General features: G+C 44.3%; 1 long non-coding RNA gene across 4 annotated transcripts; it reads left to right on the forward strand.

The window, feature by feature from the left end:
- Positions 1 to 446: 446 nt before the first annotated feature.
- On the forward strand, positions 447 to 7,383 carry LOC143434690 (uncharacterized). Of its 4 annotated transcripts, none has more exons than XR_013104395.1 (4): positions 447 to 465; positions 4,264 to 4,423; positions 4,600 to 4,823; positions 5,761 to 7,383. It is a non-coding gene; the product is annotated as an uncharacterized LOC143434690 (long non-coding RNA). The 4 variants fall into 4 exon arrangements; XR_013104393.1 differs by lacking the exon at positions 447 to 465 and adding an exon at positions 2,741 to 2,960; XR_013104394.1 differs by lacking the exon at positions 447 to 465 and adding an exon at positions 2,742 to 2,960 and having other exon boundaries at positions 4,313 to 4,423.
- Positions 7,384 to 16,078: the final 8,695 nt, after the last annotated feature.

Here is a 16,078-nt window from a genome sequence, read left to right on the forward strand (position 1 = left end):
CAGAGCAGTAAGGCCAGCACACCACTGACCTCCAATGCTACCAACCAAAATGAACCTTTGCTCTTGACATGTTAGCTATCTTAGGTAATTTGTTACAGTAACTGAAAGTCAACTAACACATTCTTCTTGCATCTAACGCCACATTTATTCACTTAGAGCAGACTAGGGAGGCTTGCCATCCTCTCAGTAGCCAAACACAAAATTATTGGAGCCAAGTCATGCCAAATGACACTCTTTTCTCCATAGAATGGAACTTATCTCAGAGCTGTTTGTGACCTCCTTGTAGAAGGAAATAAACAGGCTAATTAAGAATGATGTTGAAAATGTGGTTCATTTATACAATGGAGTATTGCTCCACTGTTTTTTTTTTTTTTAATGACATCATGAAATTTGCAGCCAAATGGATGGAACTAGGAAAAAAAATCATCCTGAGTGAGGTAACCCAGACCCAGAAAGACAAACATGGTATGTACTCACTTATAAGTGAATATTGGCTGTAAAGCAAAGGATGACAGTGCTACAATCTACAGACGAGGAGTGGCTGAGTAACAAGGAGGGCTATAAGGGGAATGCATGGATCTCCCGAGGAAGGGAAAAAGGCTATAATTTTCAAATGGACTGGGGTTGGTGGGGATGGAAACAGGAGGGAGGGATCAAGTATGAAATGGAGGAAAGAGATAACTGGAATTGGAGGATATTTGGGCTGTGATGTGCAAACCTAATGCAGAGGAAACTCCCTGGAGTTTATGAGGGTCATGGTGGTGAGGATTCCTGGTAATGGGGTATGCAGAGCCTGAACTGGCCATCTTCTTTAACCAGAGTGGAAATGGAACCCCAATCCAGCCACAAAACCTACCACCTACAATTTGTCCTGCCTGCAAAATGTGCTGGGGTAATGGTGGTGCAGAAGTTGGGGAAGTGGCCAACCAATGCCTGGTCTAACTTGAAGCCCACACCAAGAGAGGGAGCCACAATCTGGATGGCCAGGAACTGGAAACTGGATAGCTCAGTGACCTAGGATAGAACCAAATATGTCTGGGGAAAACGTCTATGAAATGATTCCGCTATACTCCTAGAGAAGAGCCTAGCTCAGTTGTCGTCATAGAGGCTTCCTCTGGCAGCTGATGGGAGCAGATGCAGAGACCCACAGACAAACATTAGGTGGAGTCTTGGAAACCCTGGAGAAGAAGGGGAGGAGGGATTGCAGGAACAGGAGGGTAGATGACACCAGGAGAACATGGCTCACATAATCAACTAAACATGCCTCAGATGGGCTCACAGAAACTGAAGTGCCAATCAGTTGGCCCATGCTAGGTCCTCTGTATATATGTCATGGTCGGGTAGCTTAGTGTTCTTGTGAAACTCTGAACAGTGGGAGTTGTGGTGTCTACGACTCTTTTGCCTGTTCTTGGGACTCCTATTGAGTTGCCTCATCCAGCCTTGACGTGAGCGTCTGTGCCTGGTCTTATTGTAACTTGATGTGTTGAGTTCAGTTGATATCCCTGGGAGGCTTGTTCTTTTCTGAAAAGAAACAGGGGAGGGTTGGAGTGATGATAATAAAATGTTTCAACATTTGTATCTAGTTTTTGTGTAAAGGTAAGGTTTTATTTCATTTAGCAAAACATCTATGGATAAAATTCTAGATATAAGGTATGTATATGTTACAGATCAGTGGTTCTCAAGATGTGGGCAATGGCCTGTTTGTGGGAGGTGGGGTAGTTGATCATGAGAAAACACAGATATTTACATTATAATTTATAACAGTAGCAAAATTATAGTTATAAAGTAACGACAAAAATAATTTTATAGTTGGGGATCACCACAGCATGAGGACCTATATTAAAGGGTCACAAGGACGGTTGAGAACCTCTGGGTTAGAGGGTCAGTATTACAAGTCTTCTTTTGCTTTCTCAATAAGACTTCACCAGCTTTTTCCTTTTTCTCCTTGAATAAAACAAATACACAAAGATGCAAGCATATAGAGTGCACACACACACACACACACATGTACAGACAGACAGACAGATAGACAGACAGACAGATATATATACACACACACACTCAGTTGCTTGGAAGTTCAAAAGCATGTGCTAGTCAGGCAACAAGGATTTAACTAAGTGTGAATCCCATGGTTAATCAGGCCATTAGCTCAAGATCAAGTCTTAAATGAGATTCACATGGGATCCCCAAAGCTCCTTTGTGACTCTCCCATGGAAGCCCTTGGCCCTAATGGCCCTCGGGACATACCAGTCACCCAACCCTGTGGACTAGGTATCCCAAGCTACAATCTAATTGCTGTCCAACTGGTCCAAGCAGGTCCAAAGAGTACACTATTATAGCTAAGTACATAAACCTCAGCCAGGCACAAGAGCTGACCCCTCAGCTAATCCCGGGATGAAGGTGACCAAATTATGCTCACATTAGACAAACGCCAGACTCTACTTATCAGATAATCCTTGTTTGTCCTTTCTTGTCTCTCATCACGGCACGTGTGCATGTGGCAAGGGAGGCTGGGGTAGGGGTAAGGATTAGGTGAACCATACGTTTGGCTGAGTACTACCTGGTTCTAGAATATACTTCTTGCTCAGACGAGCTTGTTTAGTTATACTGGGTTTATGGCACAATCCAGTCTTCTTCTCAGAAAGACACTAATAATTAACTGGACCCAGGAGGGTAGGGCTGAGAGCCAGACAAGAAAAAAAAAAAGGCCAACAGTCCATTAGATCAAAGTCAAGAGCTCAGCACTGAGAGTTCCTACCTGGCCTTTCTTTCCTCCCCCTCTCCCCCTTCCTGGTCCTTTACCAGTCTGGGAGAGGTGAGAGAGCCCAGAGGGTTGGAGGAGACTAGGTCTGAAGACACACCCAGAGAACACAGCTCTGTAGATGAAAGAAGAGAGGCAGGACTGCTCATCCTCCGCCTCCAGTAGGAGTTATTGAATGAGAAGCCGGAGCTCAGTACAGGTAGCTTACATCAAGGAAGGGAATAGCCCAGACTGTGCAACTATAGTCCTTGTTGCAGACAGGAGAGCAATAGCAAGGCAGCGGATGCCTGGACAGAGTCCACGGCTGACATCAGAGGAGTACCAGGCACATGAAGGGGGCTGATGGGGCTGAGAAGGGAAGGGTGTCCGAGAAGGCCCCCACCAAACTTCAGCTTCTGCCGTGTCTGGCTCACAGTCTGTAGAATGAAACTATGAAGCTAGTGGCTGATTTTGACTTCAGATTGGAAGTGGCAAAGTTGAGATAGCATTTCGGGGAAGAGGGACAGGTCAGTGGAAATTGAGAAGCAGGAGGAGAAAGTGGGGAGAAAAAGCCATGGTTTCTATTGGGAAAGGGGAGGATAATCCTGGGTGGCTGGGTAGACCTGACAAACACAAGACTTTGGAGGCCCGATACATGCTCCATGATATTGCCCTGGGGTGGGGATGGAGGGTTCATGAGCCTCTCACCCTTGTCCCATACTGAGCTCTGAATACCAGTTTTTCATATCCAAGTTGATAACTATCTCTCCACCTTGCTCAGACTCAAAAAAAAATCTTAGAATTAACCATTTTTCTCCCATAAACCATACCCAGTCTACCTGTAGATAACTGACAGGTCTAGACTCTAGAATGAAAGTCCTTTCACCCACCTCACTTGTCTCCCTGGTTCAGGTTCTCATCACATCCTACTTATGTCACCATTATGGTCCCTGAATGACTACCCTGCTCCTATCCTATGGTCATGCACGTATTTGAGTCAGATAGAATCGCTCCCCTTTTTAAGGCCTTCATTGGGGGGTCAGGTCTATTTAATGAAAGGCCAGCCTCCCTTCAGCATCCTTCAAGGCCAGTGCTCTCATGAGCTCTCCCACTGCCTGCTCTCAGCTTCATCTCCTCCAGACCTCTCCCACTCTGCTCCTCACAGTCTAGCATTATTCATCTCCTTGTTATTGTCAGCTGCTCTGGCCATGCTGTAATGTCACCACCCTTGTAATTGCTGCACCTTCTGCCTGGAATGCATTTCCCCTTACCCTCTTAGTGTCCTTACACCTATATCTTCAATACCATCTATACAGCCTAAGTGTTGCTTTTCACCTAACCAAAAATGCACCATTATTTCTCTTGGCATTTGCCTTTCCTTACTTATTGATTTTAATCTAGGATGGTTGTGTATTTAATTTATATGTGTCTCCTGCATCTACAATATAAACTCCATGAGAATATTTGTCCAGTGTCCATAACTATAATTAAATCATCAATACCATGCCCTTTTTTGTTCATAGTTATGCACATTTAAGGACAAGGTGCTGGCATCGTTTGGTTCTGTTACAGAGCTCCTGGGGTAAGAGCACAGTGATGGGAACGTACAAGAGAAGGAACAATCACGGGGCGAGACAAGAAACACAGAGAGCATGCTGCTGTAACAACCTTGGGATGCTCAAGGTACTTAGCCTATGTCTATGCCCCACCTCTTAAGGGTCTCACCACATCCTAACTGATACCCCCAACAGCAGGCACTGCACTTCCAACACAAAGGCCTTTCGATGACACAATTAATTCATATGCAAACCAGAACAGCAAAGATCAGAATTTGTGTTTGTTTTATTGATTACCTTTAGAACAGAAGCTACCATATTCAACGACAAATTTATGACAAACGAATGAATGAATGAACAAATGGATGTCTAAATAACAAAAACTTGAACAAGGAGGATGTTGAGAGTAGTAACAAGAACAGCAACAAGAATACTTTTGGTCTTTAAGAAAGTACCTCACTTTGCTGCCCCAGCTGGCGGAGAACTCACAGGAACATGCATCTGCCCCCTGCCTGCTTGGACTAAAGGTATGGGCCACAACACCTGGCTCAATAATAACACTTTTAAACTTCTTTTCTGCTTATTTGTTTAAACACCATCAAGATGCAGAAAAACTCCCCTCAGCTGTCCGTGTGCCTCTGTATGGATACCTCCATTGGGATAATTTTATAGCTTAACTGTTAGAGAAAACACTTTTGATGGTGTCTTGGGTTAAATTATGAATGTCTCCCAAAGATAAGAAGAAGTCTTAATCTCCAGTAACCCAGAATGTGGCCTTATTTGAAGACAGGTTCTTTACAGAGATAATCAAGTTTAAGTTAGATCACTAGGCTAGGCCCATCTCCAAGGACTGATGTCCTTATAGAAAGGGAAAATATAGAGACAGAGAGACACATTCAGAGGGAAGACAAGATGAAGCTACACAGAGAAGCTGGGCATGCAAAGATGGAGACAGAGATTGGAGTGATAGTACCCCAGCCAGGGAGTTCCTGGAGGTACTAGAAACTGGAAGAGGCAAAGAACACTCTCTCCCTCATAGTTCTCGGAAGGAAACACCCCTTCCAGCAGAAGTCCTATATGCCATAAGATGTCTCCAGAACAGGTGTTCTGTTGGCTGAGTGAGACCACAGTTCACAGCTCTGTTTTAGCAGCCCCAGGAGCCTGGCACAGATGAAAGATTCCTCCTTCCCAGGTGGGCACCCAGACTTGGGTAGAAAATAGAAGGCTCAGACTTCATCTTGTCCAGGGGCAGACACATGGAAAGTGGAGATGAACAAGCTGAATCTTGTTCAGTTGTGAGCTTGGCAGGGAGGCACGGAAGAGCAATGTGGTGCCAGTGTGGTCAAAGGGCAAAGTTTGGTCACAGCCTTGCCCTTGCCACAAGCAAGTCCTCCCTTCCCATCCAGGTCCTTACATCACCACCAACAAAGTGAATTTCTTCTTTTCTTCTTCCGTTTTAAAAAGTTGTGTGTCCGCCGAAGCCAGAAGAGTGTGCCAGATCCCCTGGAGCTAGAGTTCCAAGCCATTGTGAGCTGCCTGACACGAGTGTCGGAAGCTCAACCCTGGTCTTCTGAACGAGCAACAGACGCTCTTAACCACCGAGCCATCTCTCCAGTACGGCAAATGAATTTCTAGAGAGTCTCTGGTCTGGATCTGCACCTGGCTCTCGGTGCTTCCCAAGTTCTTTGACATCTTCTGTGTGTGAGCCAAAGGCAGGAGGAGAATACACTAAATTACAATGGTCATCAGGAAAACATTTCTGAAATTGCCATTGACCAGCAGAGCCCAATTCTACAATCCAGAAACTTAACATGTATACCCTTCCACTGTTTTTTCCTTGGCATTCACTCCTATCTTGGGCGACACTGTTGGTGAAAATGAATGATGGGGCGTGCTTGAGTGTGTGGTAGGTCCAAAGCAGTTACTGCTAAATTCAGCCTTCTGAGATCTCTCAGGTTCAATTCACAAGCAGACATGAGGGGTTGGGGGTATGTGTGTAGAATTCACAAAAAGGAGAGTCTAAAAGAAGATAATTTTTGGTCTGCTAGAAAATAAGTTTGTACAGGAAGGCCCAAAATAATGCATGATTGGCAAGCTTATTGTTAATTCTACCACTCTAGTCTCAGCAGAATTACATGTCAGTTAGATAAAGTGCTATAAATAATTATCAGCGGTGCAAAAATTAGATGCAGACAGAGAAGCGAGTGTCCTATGGGCTCTGAAACTTGGGAACATGCAGACTCAGAAACCATTCATTGCCTCTAAGTGTGCCCTACAGTGAACCCAAGAGGTGCAGCTTCCCTGCTCCAAAAGTGATTGTGTGTGTGTGTGTGTGTGTGTGTGTGTGTGTGTGTGTGTGTGATGGGGTGGGGCTAGGATTGTGCCTTAGGCTAAAGAAATTCAACCTTAGAAACAATGGTATCAAAGTCGAAAATGGGCCATTGAGGTTGTGTGGAAAACCTGCTCCACTCAAGAACTCAGAATATGAACAAATAAAAAGGTTGTTAAAAACTAGACTCAATAGAGTCTGATGAGAACCAACCATTTCACAGGAGACATGGGAGACAGGGGAGACATGGGAGACACAAGAGATACGGGGAACATGGAAGATACAGGAGACAACACGGGAGACACGGGGGACACGGGAAACATGGTAGACGACACAGGAGGAGATACGGGAGATGACATGGGAGACACAGGGCGGGGGACATGGGAGACAACACAGGAGATACAGGGGACATGGGGGGCATGGGAGACGACACAGGAGACACAGGGGACACGGGAGATGACACAGGAGACCCAGCACCCACAGTGACCCACGTGCTCTCTGCTTTATTGAGCTTCTACATTCAGCCCAAACCCTAAGAACTGTGAAGGCACCAGAAAACCACAGGACAGTTAACTCTAAGAGAGCAACCAGGACTTAAATAAAAGAACTCTTCAGAGCAGTGAACTCGAAACCAAGTGCATGAGGGTAGCAAGGCCAATCAAAGCGGCAGGACTAGCTTGCAGGAAAGCCCTTAGATGGTAAAGTTAAATGTCTGGAGGGAAACAGAGAGAAAAGGTACATAAATAAGACAGACCTAAGGATGAGAAGGACCACAGACAACAGCTATGAAACACTCATTGCTTTCCCTAAGGTCTCACAGGCTCAGACAATCAATTTGGGTGATCTTACATCACCAAGTTCTCTCTCTCTCTCTCTCTCTCTCTCTCTCTCTCTTCTTCACTCCCTTCCTTTCTCCTTTCTCCCCCTCTTCCCGCTCCTCTCCATCCCTCCTCCCCGCTCCTCCTTTTCACTTTCATCAAGGTCTCAGAGAGCCCACACTGGTCTTGGATTCACTATGGAGCCCAGGGTAGTTCTGCATACCTGAGCCTCCTGTCTTAGCTTCCAAAGTTCTGGGATCACAGCTGTGAGTCACCACAGCAAGACTTCTCTTTTTCTGAATAGTATTTTAAAAAGGAGCATGTCTTTAGTCCCAGCACTTGGGAGGCAGAGGCAGGGTGATCTCCGTGAGTTTGAGGCCAGCCTGGTCTATAGAGCAGGTTTTAGGACAGCCAGGGCTACACAGAGAAACCTTGTCTTGGAAAACAAAATAAAACAGTTGCATTTTTAAAAATGCTGTTGAATTTTTTTTTTAAAGGGGGATACAAGAGGGGGATGACTTTAACACTTAACTTTTTTGTCCTTGACAACATGTCACACTGTTGGTAGAGATAGTCCCCATAAGATCCACTATGCAAATGCCTTATGACCCAGTGTGTTGGAGATGGCAAAGCAATTCGACTATTTCTGGTGTGGCCATGGGCACTGTGCCAATGCTGTTGCATGTGTGCCTATGGGAGAACAGCAGACACTCACAGCTAGGGCTGCTGGGCCGAAAGACAGATGCTTCTGTGACCGCGATAGACTTTGTCCAGTTTATTTCCATTGAGGTTTTGACATGTGTAATTCTGAAATGAGAGTTGAGGGATCTTGTCTTCCTATAGCTGTATTCTTGGATGTCCCACAGACTACACGACTTCATCCAAAATTAGAAACTGTGACCCAGCAGGGAACATTCTTGACTTATCTGATTCCCAGAACCAGACCCGTTTCCCTGGACTTGGCAGAGCAGGCTAGCACAGTTACCATTTATTTAACAGAGACACAACTGTATGCTTTAAAAAAAAAAAAAACATACATATTCATTAATGCTAAGAACTTTCTGCATTTTCTTGTTGGGCTGATTAACCTCATGTCAACTTGACACATAAACTAGAGTTATCAGAAAGGAGGAAATGTTAATTGAGACAATGCCTCCATAAGACCTGACTTTAAGGTGTTTTTCTTAATTAGTGGTTGATGTGGGAGGGCACAGTCCATTGTGGGAAGTGCCATCCCCTGGGCTGGTGGTCCTAGGCTCTATCTATAAGAAAGCAGACTGAGCAAGCCAGTAAACAGCACCCCTCCATGACCTCTGCATCAGCTCCTGCCTCCAGGTTCCTGCCCTGCTTGAGTTCCTGTCCTGACTTCCTTTGGTGATGAACAGCAATGCAGAAGTGTAAGCCGAATTAACCCTTTTCTCCCCTAGTTGTTTTTCGGTCATGTCAGTTCTTTGCAGCAATAGAAACCTGACTAAAACACCAGCCTTTCTTTCCTCGGTGCTGAATAGTTCTTGACTGAACTTCCCAACACTCTAGTTGCTTCACAGTAGGGATACTTTTCATTTTTTTTTTATCATGCTAGAGACTGGATCATGCTAAGGCCTTATACTTGAAGGGCAGACATTCTAGAACAGAGGTGTTACCCCAGCTAGTAAGGATTCATTAGCCTGAGGTTTTGCTTAAGGTTGTTCACATGTGAGACATCACTGTCAAAATGCACCCTGGGATTGCAGTCAGTATGGGATTGCAGTCAGTAGAGAGGAGGCACCAGGGAACTACGGTCTTAGCTGACATCATACTTCTCAAATCCTTTTGGCTAATGAGGTAGGATGCATTGATTGTCTACATCCTGTAGTTAAGTGGTCCTGCTAGAATACAGGAAATGAGCCCAATAGGATGCTATGTTCTTTGGTTGGTGGTTCCGTCTCTGAGAGCTCCAAGGGTCCAGGTTAGTTGACTCTGTTGTCTTTCTGTGGAGTCCCCTTAGGGGCCACAGTCCTTCCTCCTATTCTTCCTAAGTCTCCAAGCTCCACCCACTGTTTGGCTGTGGGTGTCTCTATCTGAGTCAGCAGATGAGTGGAACCTCTCAGAGGACAGCCATGCTAGACTTCATAAGTTAAACAACACCACCACCACCCCAAAAAACAATTAAAAACGGAGCACAGAGCTAAACAGAGAATTCTCAGAGAAATCTTGAATGGCCCAGAAGCACTTAAAGAAATGTTCAAAGTCTTTAGTCATCAGGGAAACACAAATCAAAACAACCCAGAGATTCCACCTCACACCAGTCAGAATGGCTATGATCAAAAACTCAGGTGACAGCAGATGCTGGCAAAGATGTAGAGCCAGGGGAACACTCCTCCATTGCTGGTGGGAGTGCAAATTTGTACTCTGGAAATCAATTTGGCAGTTTCTCAGAAAACTGGGAATAGTCCTACCTCAAGACCCAGCTATCCCACTCCTGGGCACACACCCAAAAGATGCCCCACCATGCCACAAAGACACTTGCTCAACTATGTTCATTGCAGCTTTATTTATAATAGTCAGAAACTGGAAACAACCCAGATGTCCCTGAACTGAAAATGGATAAAGAAAATGTGTACATCTACACAACGGAATATTACTATTCAGCTATGAAAAACAACGACATCATGAATTTTGCCAGCAAATGGATGGATCTTGAGAATATCATCCTGACTGAGGTGACCAAGTTCCAAAAGGACATAACAGGGTTTTTAAAGGAACCAAAATTCTCACTCCAGGTACCTTCTAAGGTCTTTCTGTGCTCAACTATAGAATCTGTCCGCTCTCTCTAAGGGATGTTCCTGTTGAGCTGTGCAAAGGCCACACAGGAAGGTCCTTCACTGGACCATGGACTGACTTTGGAAGATTTCTTTAACATGGACCCCTTTGAACAGATTTTTAGTACAAATGGATACTTGGATATTGTGCTGGATTTTTCTAGTTTTTCACAATTTAGCTTCTTAATGCGACTGACCTTTTGTCCTGATTCCTCTGCCCTGTAGAACACTTAAATTCCAAAGAGCCCCGTTCCATGACAATTCTCATTAGCTGCCCTGAGTTGAAAGACTGTTTCTTTCTTCTTTATTAATTCACTTTTATATACTTTTTGAATGCACATTTGTGGTGTGTGTGAGTGTGTGTGTATGTATGTGGGTGGGTGTGGGGGTGTGTGTGTATGTGTGGGGGGTGTGTATGTATGTGTGTATGGGTGTGTGGGTGTGGGGTATGTGTGGGTGTGTGTGGGGGGGTGTATGTGTATGGGGATGTGTGTGGGGTGTGTAGGTGTGTGGGGTGGGGGGTGTGTGGGTGTATGTGTGTGTGTGGGCATGTGTGTGGTGTGTATGTGTGGGGGATTATGGGAATATGGGTATTTATATGTGTGGAGAGGAAGGAGTATGTGGGTACCTGTTGATACGTGTGTACTACGCAAGCTGCCAATGGGGAAAAGGAATCAAGAGTCCTACTAGCCTGTGAAGTCTCTGAAACACAACATGGCCAGGATGACGAGATATCTCCAAGGGTACAATAGTGCTACTTTCGTCTTGAGGGTAACAAACAACTCTCTAAATAGACTTAAGGCCAACTCGCTAGGAGGGAATCAATTCCTGGTACTGTAAACCTAGCCAACTACCTTTGCCTCATGACATCATGGACCCTAGAACAGAGCCTAGTACTGCTATTTTCCTAGAACCAGGGTGATTTCTAACTATATTCTAAATGCTCATACCCACAGATAAGTGGACCTCTCACCTCTGGTCAAAGAAGCATCTTTTTGCACGTGGTAAAAAGCGGGAAAAAATGCAGGTTGGGCTATGGAACGTCCAGCCCTAAGTGGTATACTGACAACACAGCCCCTATACCTACGACATAGGAAACATCATGGAGTAGGGAACATAAAGACTGTAAACGCCAGAGTATCAGGATGTCTGCTATGAGAAAGTGTCCTCTGTATATGACAAAACCCCTGCATCCATGAAATCTCAAAACCATGGTCACCCCAGCAGGACCTGCACAGTTATAACTCAAGCTGACATTCCAGTGTGCGGGAGTAAATCTCATTGGCCCCACCCCTAGATGAAGCTGCAGACAATAGCTTCTAAGGGAGAGTTCAGTCGTCTTCAGGCAAGAACTCCCTCCCAAAGTCAGCTCTAAAAACATACATATACAAAAATCCACCAAGTGGACTCAGCAGGCTGTTTCTCTCTCTCTCTCTCTCTCTCTCTCTCTCTCTCTCTCTCTCTCTCTCTCTCTCTCTCTGTGGTGTCTAAAACATCAAAGAATAGGTCATGAATTTGAGAGAGTAGGAGGACATGGGAAGGGTTGGAGGAGACAAGGAAGGGTGGAAATTATGTACATATAGTACTTAGGTGAAAAATTCTCAAAATTATTAAATAAAGGTAAAAGAACTCTGTCCGTGTCCTTCATGACACCATATCTGAGTCCAGAGCTCAGTGATTCATCTCCACTTCTCCTGGATTACAAGTTCACACCACCGTTCCCAGCACTACTATGTGGTCCTGATGTCAAACTCAGATCCTCATGCTTGTGAGAGAAGCACTCTAGGAGCCTGGGCCACCTCCCTTTCTCTTACCTTTTAAAGACACAAATGGCCACATGCCATGTAACAATGTTGTTTTATGAAAAGATCAGAAACACTTTACTGTTAGAAAATGCTACATAACCATTTTTTTAAATCACATTAAGTAGATATTTGGAATCTTCTAACATCTAGACATCCTACAACCTGACTGCTATTGACCTAGCCAAATCTTGAAGCAAACTTGACAATACTGAGAGCAAGGCAGTTTGCCTGAGTAGATGAGTTCATTACACATACATCACAAAGAGACCAAGCAGAAACCTCCAGCCACAGAAGAAAGCTTTTCTCCCATCACAGAGCAACAATCTGTTGCTCCAGATTGAAGATTAAGCTCTTGAGTGATCTTTGGCCCACAAATAGAGGGCCTCTTGGTGTTGGAACTGTTTTTCATGAAATTGGCAGTTGCATAGTCTGCTTTCTCCAGACTTGGTCTTCTTTCCAGTAAGTTCCATTAGCAAAGTCTTTCATCACTAGATGAACTCTGCCTATAGGAGATTGATTTCCTCAGGCTTAAGACACAATGACAATGGCTTGTGAAAGATTGTAGTTTCAGTGCAAGAAGGAAATTTGTGGGGCACAGATTCCCCCATTTCTCAGCCTGGCCAGTGCCTTGCTTTCGACACCCCTGCTGTGTTGGTTAGGTTTTTGTCGAGTTGACACAAGCTAGAGTTATTTGGGAAGAGTGACTCTCAGTTGAGGAAAATCCTCCATGACGGTTGCCTACCGGGAAATCCATAAATGCATTGTCTTAATTCATGATTCATGTGGGTAGGCTCAGCTTACCGTGGGCAGTAAGCCTCATTCTTTCATGGCTTCTACCTCAGTTCCTGCATCCTGCCTTGAGCTCTTGCCCTGACTTCCCACAGCGATGGAGTATTACCTAAAAGTTATATACGATGAGACAAATACTTTGCTCCTCAAGTTGCTTTTGGTCATGGTGTTTTATCACAGCAATAGAAACCCTAAGACACCTGCTGAACAAAATCAGGCATGGCAGAGGTACAAGGTACCAAGAAAAAGAGAGACAATGGATTTATTTTCTCTTATTATATCTTTTTTTGTTGTTGTTCTTTTATTTTATCTTCATTTGTTTTTGAGACAGGATCTTCCTACATACCCCAGGTTGACTTCAAACTTGAGAAGCTTCCGTCTAAGCCTTCCAACTGTCAGGATTACAATTGTGTATCACCCTTCCTGGCTTCTTGCTAGCTGCATCTTTAAAAAGCTTTACAGATTGGATCTCAATATATGTGAGAAAAATGCAAACAAAGAAATGTAAATGATAAGAGTAACAAATTAATTTGCTGCCCATATAGCTGATGAATCTTTCCTTTGGGAGGGTATAGTGAGTGTTTTTCTTATTATTGTGACATACACACAAAAAAATAGGAGATAAAAGCAAGTTAAAGGAGGAAGGGTTTATTTCCTTCACAACTTAAGAATTTGGCTCATAAGGGTGGGGCATCATACTCACAGGAGCTTCCGGTAACAGGTCACACTGCAACCACAGGATGCAAAGAGGGATAAATGCTGGTCACCCACTGGCATCTACGTTTTATTCATATCTGGATCACAACAGCTGTGTTTCCTTTGTGGTTTAGGTAGGCGAGATCTAGTCTCATAACCTTCGATCACTTACTCAACTCATCCTTTTTCTCAATAAATTGATTAAAGTGATTCATCTAATTGGTTGATTCTGTATCACATAGGCAGAACGTGGCCTCTAAATGTGGCACACTGAGACCAAAAGTCAGAACAAAGTCAGGACAGCTGTGGTGGTTTGGATGGGAATGGCTCCCAGGGGAAGTGTTTGGGAAGGATTGAGAGGTGTGGCCTTGTTAAAGGAGATGTGTCACTGGGAGTAGGATTTGAGATTCTGTTTCTGTCTTTCTCTCCGTCTGTCTGTGCCTCTGTCACTGCCTCTCTCCTTTGCTACCTGAAAAATCAGAATATAGCTCTCAGTTACTTTTCCGGCTCCGTGTCTACCTGTGTGCTGCCATGCTTCCCACCATGATGACAATGGGCTAAACCTCTGAAACTGTATACAAGCCCACATTTAAATGCTTTCTTTTATAAGAGTTTCTTTGATCATAGTGTCTCTTCACAGTAATAGGACAGTAACTAAGACAATATCTAAGCTATGGCCGTTACTTTAACAGAAAGAATTTGATGTAGAATACTAACCATGTAAATAAAGTCGTCTTCTATTACTGCTGCAACAAATTATCACAGATTCAGTGACTTAGATGACACAGATTTGTTAAGCTCATTTTTGATCATGTCTATGTATGTAGTGGGGTGCCGGGGGGAGGAAAAAGAGGGGGCATACGTGCAGGTTCCTGCAGAAGGTGTCAGATCCTCTGGTGCTGTGATTATAGGCAGTTCTGAGCTGCCTGACTTAGGTGTTGGGGACTGAACTCGGTTCCTCTGTAAGAGCAGTATATGCATTTAAATGCTGAGCCATCTCTCCAGCTCCCAACACCAATTTGTTACCTTACAGCTCTGAAGTCAGAAGTCCAAAATAGCTTCCCTGGGTTAAATCAGTCCCAACAGAACTATGTTCCTTTTGAAGCTAATCCCCAGGGACAAGCTGTTTCCTTGCCTTTCCCAGCGTCTAGAAGTCATCTGCATGTCTTGTGTCAGCACCCCTACCTCTCCCCATTGCTCCAGCCCATACTCTGTTCCTGCTTTTCTTTCTTGGAAACTTTCTTTCCCTCATGAGGACCTTATGATTATTTGGGACTGGGTAGGTGAACTAGGATGATTTTCCCATCTCAAATCAACTGCTAATTGTGTCTGCAAAGCACCTTTTGCCATGTCAGGTAACACAGTCACAGATTTGGAGGATCAGGACGTGGCTCTCTTTAGGAAAAGGTTATTCTAGAGAAACCCACATGGCAAAATTAATACATTAATGTCTTACACTTTATAGAGTGAATGAGCCGGGCAGTGGTGGTGCAGGCCTTTAATCCCAGCACTTGGGAGGCAGAGGCAGGTGGATTTCTGAGTTCGAGGCCAGCTTGGTCTACAGAGTGAGTTCCAGGACAGCCAGGGCTACACAGAGAAACCCTGTCTTGAAAAACCAATAAAATAAAATAAAATAAAATAAAATAAAATAAAATAGTGGATGAGCAACTTTGGGGAGTACCAAGCTCCCCTCAAACTACAGCAATAGGTATCTTAGAAACTTTGCATGGAACCCATAGAACAAAACCTCCAACCCTCTGAGGATGGGGTACCAGTGGCTGTTGCTTCTGAAGGTGTACCGGGAGACAGGTGTTTCAAAGGGCAAAGGAGCTGCAGCCATCTACACGGGAATAGCATCAGCTACAGAGGGACAAAGGGAGATTTCTGATGCTGACCAAAACAGACAGGGAGCCCCAGGGAAACCACACCAAAGGATAATTATCTCTCTCCTTCTCATCTACCAGGTCTCCTGTAGGGATTCTCACTGGCACAGCCTAACCGGGAACCAGCTGACAATACACACACACACACACACACACACACACACACACACACACACACACACAGAGAGAGAGAGAGAGAGAGAGAGAGAGAGAGAGAGAGAGAGAGAGAGAGAGAGAGAGAAGGATCTCAAGTCCTATATCACCAGGCAGACAACAGAAGATGAGTTTCAACTGCAGTTACATTTCATCATTTCAAACTTTCTGTAGGGAAAACTCTGGATTCAGATCAATTTGCTGATAAATTTCACCAGATACTTAAGAATGAAATCATATTACTTATACCTAAACTTTCCCAGAGGATAAAAAAGGTGGGATTATCTCTCATCTCTTTTCTGAGGCCTCAATTTACCTTATTAGCAAAAGCTAACAAGACCATTATAAGAAAAGAAAGTTACAGAGTAGTATAGAATAGTGTTCTATTAGTTACTTTTATTATTGCGAAGAAATGCTTGGCAGAAACTACCAAAGGGAATAAAGGGTTATTTTGGCTCATGGTTTGAGAGAACATCGTGTTAGTGTGGCATGGTAGCAGGCTACTGTG

This window comes from Arvicanthis niloticus, chromosome 16, assembly GCF_011762505.2.
Source record: "Arvicanthis niloticus isolate mArvNil1 chromosome 16, mArvNil1.pat.X, whole genome shotgun sequence".
NCBI lineage: Eukaryota > Metazoa > Chordata > Mammalia > Rodentia > Muridae > Arvicanthis > Arvicanthis niloticus.